The sequence below is a fragment of the Gopherus flavomarginatus genome, chromosome 1, assembly GCF_025201925.1.
Source record: "Gopherus flavomarginatus isolate rGopFla2 chromosome 1, rGopFla2.mat.asm, whole genome shotgun sequence".
NCBI lineage: Eukaryota > Metazoa > Chordata > Testudines > Testudinidae > Gopherus > Gopherus flavomarginatus.
Window position 1 is genome coordinate 143,461,821 of NC_066617.1, and position 11,772 is coordinate 143,473,592.

An 11,772-nucleotide genomic window follows, 5' to 3' on the forward strand; every position below is an offset into this window, starting at 1 on the left:
TTTTGCCTTACTTTTTGTTCCTAAGAACTCTGTCCTTGGACAAACTGTACCGGACAAACAAAGGAAAACACCCAGACCCTCAAAACATTCACACAAAGCGGGTGCTACTATAAACAAATAATAATAAAATATAAAGATGCCATAGATAAACAAATACAGACATGCATCCATGCACCCCCCCAACACACACACACATGCATACACACACAGAGAGATATCAATACAAATGGACATGCACACAAACAGAAAACACAAACATACACACATATGTAAACACACAAATACAGACACAGAGAATTAGGGGCACACATACACCAATATACACATATAGACATGTATGCACACATATACTGATACAGGCATATAGACACGTGCACAAACATCTATAAGGATACAGGCATATCAACATGCACACACACATACACTGATACAGGCATATAGATATGTGTGCAAACATATACACTAGTACAGACATGTAGACATGCATTCACATACACAATACAGGCACACACACACACACACACACACACATACACACACACACACATACAGACATACAGACATGTGCACACATAAAGACCAGCCTAGGCATATGACCAGGCTTACAAACAGATAAATAGAGGCATATAGACATGTACACACACTCATATGACAATACAGGCTTATAGACATGAATGTGCATACACACAAATACAGGGATGTACAAATGCACATGAATTCACACTTGGATAAACAAAGACACACCAATACTTGCATGCTGACATGCAAACACACACAGATTAGATAGACAGATATAGATATCACACCATCATATCCACGTGCAAACATAAGTACACACAACCATACACACACAGCTACATGGGCCTAATATGTGCACTCTCATTTGCAAAATGGCACGTCCACAGGGCCGTAGGCAGGCATGCACACAATTTAATGAGAATGGAGAGGATCTGTGAAGGACAGAGGACCAAAAAAGGCAAAAGAACAAAAGAAAAGCCACTCCAGGAGAGCTGGATTCATGCCAGGGGTGGGGGGGTGGAGTGGGAGAGCGAGGCTGAGAGCAAGATAGAGAGGTGCTTCTATGTGCAGAAAAAAAAAAGCAATATGAATGAGAAGAGAGAGAGAGAACGTGAGCAAACACGGTAAAGGGTGCGGTTCTCTCCATAAAGAAGAGAGGGAGACAAGGGAGACAAATTCCTGAGGGGTGGAGGAATTCCTGTTGTCTGAGAGGAAATACTCAGAGGGCTTAGCATCCCTCTTGACTGATGCTCTGCACGTACACACCCTCCTGGACTGCCCCCTCTTGCACTGACACACAGGACTCCAAGGATGGAGACAAAAATTCTGTGCTTCTAAGGCCCGCCCCATCCAAACTGCTTCCTCACACAGAAAAAGGCTTTCAGCCTGCCACAGGCCAATGTCTGGCCAGGGGTTCGTGAGGTGATCCCAAATTCTTGTGGTAGTGGTTTCACCTCTTGCATCAGAATATAACAGAACTGAGTCTCTGCACCCAATAGTTTGGTGCTTATCCTCAGTGCTGACACTGCAGGGATGAGTGGACGAGTTGCTGTGCTGTTAGAGAGGCCAACCCTTGGAGGACTTTCCTTCTGTCCCCTCTTGGAAGGGGTTGGTGGACCCCATTGCTGATGCCAGATGCCAGCGTTTTGGCAGGAGGACGAAAAGTGCAACAGCACTAGAGGGGCAGAGCACTGGGGGAGACATTTACCCAAGCTCCCTTTTGTGCCTTCCTTCTCACTGAGTGCCTGACGGTGACACCACAGGCTGGGAGGGGATGGAGCTGCAGAAGTGCCGGAGGGGCCCTCTGGAAAGGAGACAATATCCTGAGCTCCTTGCTGCCTCATCTCTGGTGGGTGCCGCCACCACGGACCAATCCTGGTGGGGGTTGGGTGCTTCAAGGAGCTGTCCTTCAGAGGTGGCATTAACCTGGGGTCCTTTCTCTCCGGTCTCTGGGGAGTACTTAGTGATGACACTTAATGGTAGCATGGGGGTGGGCAGGGTGCTGCACACAGGGCCTCCTTTAGATCACCCCAATGTTGATTCTTCTTATAATAATACTAGGAGTGTCTCTGGAGCCTTCCACTGTAGAGGGCCAGGGGAGGGGGAGGTTACTGGAAGGTGTCAGAGGGAAGGCGTCACAAACTCTAACATTTCAGAGTGGCTTTGCTGTTATTAGTCTGCAGAGAGCCAGGCCCTCTTGACGGGAAAAGGGGGAGAGCTGAAATCATGCTATTTCTGGATGTCATCCACTCATCTGCAGCTAATTTTAGACTTCAGCAGTAAGGGGAGCAGGGCTGGGGCTTTTTTCCCCTCCAATTACTTTTGCTGCCCTAATCACGTAGGCTTAATGGGACTCCTCCCACTCCTCTACCCCTCCCTCTCCCCCCCAACCCCCCACCTCCTCTCCTCTCCTCTCCTCTTCCTGCAGCTGCTGCAAAAGGCAATGGGATCCAGGACAGGCAGCTGGGAGCAAAGTATGTCAATAGGCATGTCTGCAGAGGCATGCCTGTGTGAGTGAGTGTATAGGTGTAAGTGTTTCTGAGTCTGTATATATCTATGTATGCGTGAGAGCAATTTCCAGCTCACTAGAGTCGCTTGCCACCATCCTGTGTCTTGCTGTCCCCATGCCCCCTGCACCTACAAGAAAGAGCTCCTTTAGTGCCTTTTAAGACAGACACGTGATTTCTAGCCACACAGGAAACCACAGACTCATTTGTTTTCCTTCCCAAGAATATATTTTTCTAGTGAATTTCTAACTAACTTGTAGAGGAGAGAGAAGTCACATATTGCACGTTTCCCACTGGCACCCGCATTGTGCTGGAATGCCTGACCTTCAGGGCAGTCAGAGGAGAATTCAGTTCTTATGGACCTGGACTTCGGGACTCTTCTCTGCTCTCATCCCCACAGCTCACCTGTTGGAACCCCTGGAATTGGTATCTTTGTATTGCAGTGAAGCCTCAGTCCAGATCAGGAACCTGGAGAAACAGTCCCTTATTAAAAGCTATTCCCTAGAATTGGTCATTCTTTTTGTGGCTCCACTGCTTTTTAAAATGAACATAATTTGCCAGGTTGTTATCATCCAATGTCCAAAGAGAGAAGAAGCAACTGATGTGTAAGCATAAACCTCCACCACCACAAGCTCTCCCAGTGCCTCTCCCTTGTGCCCTGCAGTCCCCCTGCTATTCCAGACATAGATTCCACACACAGCTTTGCCAAAGCCCCTCAATCCTTTCCAGCAGTCCCCCTGCTACTCCTATCCTGAGGACTGAATTATGGAGTGCAATCCCTGCCACGAGTCACCTATTGCCTATGCCTATCATAACCTATCATGCTTATCTCTGTGATACCCTCTCATACCATCTTTTCCACTGCCGATTTCCCCTTCCTCAGATGCATTATCTGCAGCTCTCCCTTTCCATCAGCCACTCTGTGCAACTAGTATGCTTTTCACAGCCTGACACCAACTGGAATTTAGCCTGATCAGCAGACCCGTAACTGGGCATTTTACAGCCTGGGACAAGCAAGCCTATTTGTGCCGATTACCATTTTTTTTTCTGTTGTTTTTTAGGGTCACCATATTTCTGTAAAGTGGATATGTGGTGACGGACCCAGAGGCCCGCAGGGAGCCTAGGGACTCGTGGGAGACCTCAATGCTCAAGCCGGTAGGAAGCGACCCAAGGGAGGTGTGACAGACTGGTACCTTGCCCCCAGCAAGACTCAGTGTGTTGCGGTGGGACCCCCTGCTGAGCCAGAGGCAAGGTCCTATGCCTTGGTTAGGGCCACTAGGCTGTATTGCCCTGCAACCTGGGGCAATTCTATAGACTCTGGCCACTACACTATATTACCCGGTAACCAGAGAAACAAACCCTCACACACCCCTTGCCACCATCAAACAAATGGCCTAGTGGAGAAGTTTAATGGAACTTTGGGGGCCATGATACATCAGTTCATGAATGACCAACTCCAATGATTGGGACCTAGTGTTGCAGCAGTTGCTCTTTGCCTACAGGGCTGTACCACATCCCAGTTTGGGATTTTCACTCTTTGAACTCGTTTATGGCCACAACATTAAGGGGCCATTACAGTTGGTGAAACAGCAATGGGAGGGAGTTATATCTTCTCCAGGAACTAACATTTTGAACTTTGTAACCAACCTGCAAAACACTCTCAAAGACTCTCTAGCCCTTGCTCAAGAAATCCTACAGGATGCTCAACAAGAGCAAAAGGCCTGGTATGACAAACATGCCAGAGAGGGTTCCTTCAGAGTAGGGGACCAGGTCATGGTCTTGAAGGTGCTCCAGGCCCATAAGATGGAACCATCGTGGGAAGGGTCGTCTACGGTCCAAGAGCACCTGGGAGCTGTTAACTATCTCATAGCATCCCCACCCTCAAACCTAAAGCCTAAAGTGTACCATGTTAATTCTCTCAAGCCCTTCTACTCCAGAGAGTTAAAGGTTCTTCAGTTTACAGCCCAGGAAGGAGATGACGCTGAGTGGCCTGAAGGTGTCTACTATAAAGAAAAAAGTAAGGTGGCACGGAAGAGGTGAACCTCTTCATGACTCATGGACGTATGCAATGACAGCAGATCAAGAAGCTGTGCTCTAGCTTTGCACCAATATTCTCAGCCATCCCAGGAAAGACTGAACAGGCATACCACTCCATTAACACAGGTAATGCTCACCCAATTAGAGCCCAACCTTACTGGGTAGCTCCTCAAGCCAAAACCGCTATAAAACGAGAGATCCAGGACATGCTACAGATGGGTAATCTTGCCCTCTGAAAGTGCATGGGCATCTCCAGCGGTTCTAGTTCCCAAACCAGATGGGGAAATACTCTTTTGTATGGACTACCATAAGCTAAATGCTGTAACTCACCCAGACAACTATCCAATGCCATGCACAGATGAGCTATTGGAGAAACTAGGATATGCCCAGTTCATCTCTACCTTAGACTTAACCAAGAGGAACTGGCAAGTACTGCTAGATGAATCCGCCAAGGAAAGATCAGCCTTCATCACTCATAAGGTGCTGTATGAATTTAATGTGCTCCCTTTACCCACCACCTTCCAGAAACTTGTAGATAGTCTTCTAGCTGGATTGGGAGAATCTGCAGTTGCCTATTTTGATAATGTGGCCATGTTTTCTGATTCATGGGCAGAACACCTAGGGTATCTCCGGAAAGTCTTCAAGCACATAAGGGAGGCAGGACTAACTGTTAAGGCTAAAAAGTGTCAAATAGGTCTAAACACAGTGACGTACCTTGGAAACCAGATGGGTCAAGGAACTATCAACCCCCTACAGGCCAAAGTAAATGCTATCCAAAAGTGGCCTGTCCCAAAGTCAAAGAAACAGGTTCAATCCTTGGCTGGATATTACAGGTGATTTGTACTGCACTACAGCCAAATCGCTGCCCCACTGACAGACTTGACCAGAAAGACACAGCCAAATGCAGTTCAGTGGACTGATGAGTGTCAGAAGGCCTTTAGCCAGCTAAAAGAGGCACTCATGTCTGACTTTGTGCTCAGGGCCCCAGACTTTGACAAACCTTTCCTAATTTAACCACAGATGTGTCCGAGCATGGTGTGGGAGCAGTCTTAATGCAGGAAGGACCAGATCAAAAATTCCATCCTGTCATGTTTCTCAGGAAAAAACTGTCTGAGAGCGAAAGCCACTGGTCAATCACCAAAAAGGAATGTAACGTCATTTTGTATGCTCTGGAGAAGCTACGCCCATATGTTTGGGGATGGCATTTCCACCTGCCAACCAACCATGTTGCCTTAAAGTGGCTTCATATTGTCAAAAAAATAACAAAAAACTTCTTTGGTGGAGTTTAGCTCTCCAAAATTTTAATTTTAAAATACAACATGGTTCAGGGGCTTCTAACAAAGTGGCTGATGCTCTCTCCCATGAAAGTTTCCCAGAATCAGCTGATTAAAATCATCCTTGAAATATGAAAAATCTTGTTAGTTTTTATATAATCAGTAGTATGGCTAGAGGTGTAGGTATCTTATTAACTCCGTTTTCTCCTAGAGTTTCAAAAAGAAATCACATCCAGTGTGGAACAGGCTGTCCAGCACCATCTGTGATTTGGGGGGTGTGCCATAAATACACACAGGGCAGCAATACAGAATTGCCTTACCTGTAAGGGGTTAATCAGTTCAGTTAACCTAGTTGGCACCTGACCAGAAGGACCAGTGGGGAAAGAAGATACATTCAAATCTGGGGGCAGGTGGAGGTTTCGTTTGTGCTCTCTTTGTTTGTTCCCTCTCTGGATGGAGAGAGGGACCAGGCAGGAAAAACATTTCCTGAAAACATACCTGAAATGGGCATCTAAGATTACAAAAATTGTAAGTAAGGCAAGAAAATGCATTAGATTATCTTTTGTTTTAGCTTGTAAATTTTCCCTATGCTAAGAGGTAATTTCATTCCTGTTTTGTAACTGGGAAGCAGAGTCAGAAAGGAATCCTCTGTGTTTTAAATCTTCTTATTTACCCTGTAAAGTTATCTTCCATCCTGACTTTGCAGGTGTAATTCTTTTACTTTTTTTTTTTTAAATAAAATTCTTCTTTTAGGAACCTAATTAATTTTCAGTGTCCTAAAACCTAAGGGGTTTAGTCTGTGCTCACATTGTAACCAATTGGTTAGTATATTATTCTCAAGCCTCCCCAGAAAAGGGGGTGAAGAGGCTTGGGGGAATATTTTGGGGAAACAGGGCCTCCAGGTGACCCTTTTTCCTGAATTTTTATCTAAATCACTTGGTGGTGGCAGCAATATCATAGAAGGACAAGGAAAGGATCTGTGCCTTGGGGAAGTTTTAACCTAAGCTGGTAAAAATAAGCATGGGGGTCTTTCATGCAGGTCCCCACATCTGTACCCCAGAGTTCAGAGTGGGGAGGGAACCCTGACAGTGGTTATAGTCCAAAATATGGTTCTCTGTGGGGGAGGCTCAACATTTATCCTTTCCAGCTCACACTGATACATTGTACAAGACTCAAGTCTTTTCTCCTAACTCACCAGCATCACAAAGTTCACCTTGGATTTGAAAACCTGTGCCATGAGCACTGGGAATAATTAGAGTGGGGCCACAACCAAACACTCCATAGTTTGGAGATGCTCTACACAACTCCAAATTTCACAGCAAACCCCTATCTCCATATTGGGCTGATCACAATCCCAAGATCTCCATATCCTCCTGTTCTGCCTTACCCTGCCTCCCTCCTCCCACCCACTCCCATGTAAGTGCTGGGAAATCCACAGACTAAACCTAGATTTAGATAGAAAATCTGCAGCTTCAAATCCAGTTCTACCAGTAAAAATATTTCTGCCATAGAAACTTAGCTGGCAAGTCCATCGGTGATACATGAGGCAGAATCAGTTCTGGCTTGCAAATCCCATACCTTAATGGGCTCTTCAGGGCAAACAGGAGTAATAATTAGACATAAGCCTAAAATACAAAGTGAGAATCCATAACGCCCAAAGACATGTGGAAAGCAGACTCACCATTTTGATTAGAGGGTTGGGGCAAAATTATGATCCAGTTCCAAATACCTCAACAAGTCAGACGTGTTTGGACCTGCAGTTTCGGTATGAGCCTAAGTGACATCACTACACTGGCAAGAATTTTTTAGGCCTAAGAGACACAGGGGGTTAGGGTTAGGTTTATAGATATAGGGAATAAGGATGTTAAAGGCACTTTTCTATGTCCGCACTACTACGTGTAGTGCGCAATAGATCCATCTGTCAATCTGTTCTCATCACTCTGTTATCTAAGCCCCTTGCATATATTATACATCCATTTCTGCATTACAGTCACTTTTCCAATTCAGTAGGTGCTACCCCATATGACGAAGCTGTCTCTGCAATCTCTCTCCTTCCTCACCTCCATGTTACTCAGAAAATCTCTTCCTTCCTCAGCTCATTTCCTAGAATTTGAGTAAAACCTTTCTCATGTTTCTATTTTGCCTGAAGAACAAATTCTTCAGTGAGTTGGACAGGGACAAATGAGATGGTTATGTGGCGCATTTGCCTCAGGCTATGATTTTGTGCCTTAATTTTGTTCAGGTCAACAACAGAGCACTGTCAGAGAAAGAGAGTGTGCGCAGGGGTCTCTGCTTTCCCTGCGAAATATAGTAACTTCCATTGTTGAGGGAGGACATGGAAAGAGTGGAAAAGGAGAGGAAGAATAATGGAACTACACAACATGAGGAGAGGGGAAAGATCCTGATACCCAGACAACATGGTGATTAGAGACAAAGAGAGTGACAGAGCAGAGAAGCAGAAGAGAAGGGGAAGAGAGAATAATAGGTAAAAAGAAGAAAGAACAAAGGAAGGGAAGGACAGAGAATGTGGAAGAAGGATAAGGAAAAAACAAAAAGAAAAGTGAGCAGGAGGCAGTGGAGGAAAAGGACAAACAAAAGAGGATTGGAGGTGAAATTGGAGAGGAGTGGAGGAGTGATAATAGAGGAGAGAAAGACATACAGAGAAAGAGGATGGAAGTGAAAGAAGAATGAGAGTGAAAAGGATGCAGATAGAGTGAAACAGAGGGAGAGAGCTCCTCAGTTTACAGATGAAGGGAGTCAGCAAGATCCCTAATTCCAAAAAGCATTACCACTGCACTGACGCAGCATGTTCCTGTGATGAGGGAAAGGAGCACCCAGCAACATGTCAACAAGCATGAGGTCTGCAGAGCCAATGCACAGGGCTGCCCAGGAAACCGCAGTCAAAGTGAGGCTGTTCTTAGAATGATGATGCTGGCCGCTCTCTGAATGCCACTCCCTGCTACGAGAGAGACGTGACATTGCCCAGAAGGTCATTTGAGGTCCTTCCTCTCCCCCCTCAATTCTTTAGGCCTCTTCTTCTTTGATTGCCCTAATTGGAAAAGGATCCTTCTCAACATTTAGGGCACAAGCCTAATTTTTCCTGATTGATGTTGTCAGGGCAACCAGGCCTAGTAGCAAAAAGAGAAGGGGAGACCTGGAAGCAGCAACCACGTGTTACAGGCTGATCTGTCTCTCTCTCTCCTGCTTCAAACCCTCTCTCTCCCTCCCTGTCTCCCTCCCTCCCCATTTATTTGCCTCCAGCAATCCATCTATCTAATCTATCTATCTATCACTCATAAAAAGTACTGCAGCATGCTCCAGGATTGGTCCACACCGCTTCATCTCCCAACAGCAATGCTGTAATGTTTGGTTGTGATTACTGGAGAATACAGTCATGTTATTTATATGAAGGACCCCTCTCTCTGGTATAGGTGTGAGGTTTTTGCTCTATTTCTGCTATAGCCTCTCTCTGCTTCTTTCCATATCCTTTTCTATTTGTCCTTGCCTCTTTCTTTCCCTCTTTTAATTTAAAGCTATAAGTGAAGCACCTGTAAGTTGAAGGTCCTGATCAGCAGGGCAGTAACCAGGGCGAGGTGAGCAGGGCAGCCTTCCCGAGGCACAAAGCCTCAGGGGTGGAAAAGCAGGGCAAGCGGTGATGCCAGGTGGGGCTGGTCCAAGCGGCCTGGCATGACTGCTTACCCAATGTCCCATTTTTACCGCATATCCATAGCTACTTGCTGAAGTGGAACCTCAGTTATGAGGAGTGGCTGGAGAGGGGCTTTGACCTGGTCTTGGAGTTTTCCCACTCTTTGGCACACCTCACAAGAGCGGACATAGATAGAAACATCCTTGCCCATTCCCTCCCAGTGGAATGACCTCCCCAAATGGTTTTTGGTTCCATTCACCGCAGCATGGCCATTAGGATGATCGTGGGATAAGTTCAAGAGATTTACCCAGTACTTAGCTGAACTAACAATTGTCTTTGAGGATGTCAGTCCTTCTGGTGCCCACCAGAAAGAGTTTCCTTGTATAAAAGTCCTTTTTCTACAACAAACCGGGATCGATTTAAAGAGTTGAGAGGCGATAGGTTGCTCCATGCCACCGTCCAAGCTCCCTGGAGGCTTTTATCTGCTCCTGCTCTGCCTGGAACTGTTCCCTTGATGCTGGAGACATCAGTTCCTCACTGGATTTTGGACTTGGGCTTGGTCCCTCTGGAAGTAATGTAGGCGATGGGGTTGTTTCCATTGTCTGTGAACTGCTTTCAGCGGGTGCACTAGGTTGTATTTCAGGCTATGGCTGAGCCTCTTGTGCATGTTTAGCTGCTGCAGCCAGTATAGGCTTGGTGGTGCCCTCTGATGCTGGAGTTGCAGAGGGCGTTCCAGGTGCTGGATTCAATACTGGCAATGGTTTTGGTGTTGGTTGCTTTGCCAGTTCCGGTTCTGGGACTGGTTCTGTCTGGGTCTCTGAGATGGGATCCACTATGGCTGTTGCATGGGGTCCGGTTCCACTACCTCAGTCTGGGTCTCTGGTAACACAGACGGGGCCCTTGTAGAAAGCCCAGCAACAGGGATAGGTGTGAAGGCTTGCTTAGCCTGGCTGCAGGTGACCATTCTAGTGGCTAGTTTCACATGGTTGGCTAAGTCTTCTCCCAGCAGCATGGGAATGTGATAATCATCATAGACTGCACAAATCCACATTCCTGACCAGCCTTTGTACTGGACAGGCAACTTGGCTGTAGGCAAGTCAAAAGAGTTTGACTTGAAAGGTTGAATCGTCACTTGGGCCTCTGGGTTGGTGAATTTGGGGTTCATTAAGGATTGGTAGATAGCTGACACCTGTGCTCCAGTCTCCCTTCACGATATAACCTTCTTCCCACCCACACCCACAGTTTCCCTTCACTCTGATGGTATCTGGGAGGCATCTGGGCCTGAGGATCTTTGGTGTGACCCCGGTGCAATGAGCTCTAATCTGTTGGGGTTCTTGGGGCAGTTGGTCTTTACATGCCCCAGCTCATTACATTTAAAACATCGCCCAGATGACTGGTCGCTGGGGCAAGGTAAGTTGTTGGAGAATGGTGCGGTGGGACAATAAGGTGTCTGGGATATTCCTTGGGGTATAGGTGGGGCCTTGGGCTGCCCCAAGTTTTATGGTGTGGTCCCTTCTGGTATCCGCCCAAACTGCAACCAGGGTTGTTCCTCTCTGATACCTCCACCCATTTTGTTCCAATTTGCCCCACCTCTCTGATGGTCTGGGACTGCTCATACTGATCAGCATAAGAAGCAAGACTTTCTGCTGACAGGGGTGGCTCCAGGCACCAGTATGCCAAGCGCGTGCCTGGGGCAGCAAGCCTTGGGGGGCGCTCTACCAGTCACCACGAGGGCAGCAGGCAGGTTGCCTTCGGTGGCATGCCTGCGGAGGGTCTTCTGGTCCCGTGGCTTTGGCGGACCTCCCTCAGGCAGCTGCTGAATCTGCGGGACCGGGGACTGCCCGCAGGCAAGCCGCCGAAGGCAGTCTCCTTGCCATGCTTGGAGCGGCAAAATACCTAGAGCCGCCCCTGCCTGCTGAGTCCATTTTCTTATTCCATAAACACTGTTTTACATCATCATTGGTCATAGTCAGGAATTGCTTCTGTGCAACCAAATCACACATTCCTTCAGAGCTAGTTACATCCCTTCCTTTGACCTATTTATCTAACAGATCCTTCATCTGGTTTACATAAGCCACATTACTTAGTCCAGCCCCTCTCTTAAGGGCTCTAAATTTTACTCTGTAAGTTTCAGGTGTAATTTGAAATTTTTTCAAAAACAAATTTACCATAGTCAGAATCATCCTCAATAGGCATCTTGTTGAATATGTATAGAGCTCTTCCAGTCAATTTTGCTACCAATATGGTCATCTTTTGGTCTTCAGGAATTGCATGGAGGGTGCACAGTCTC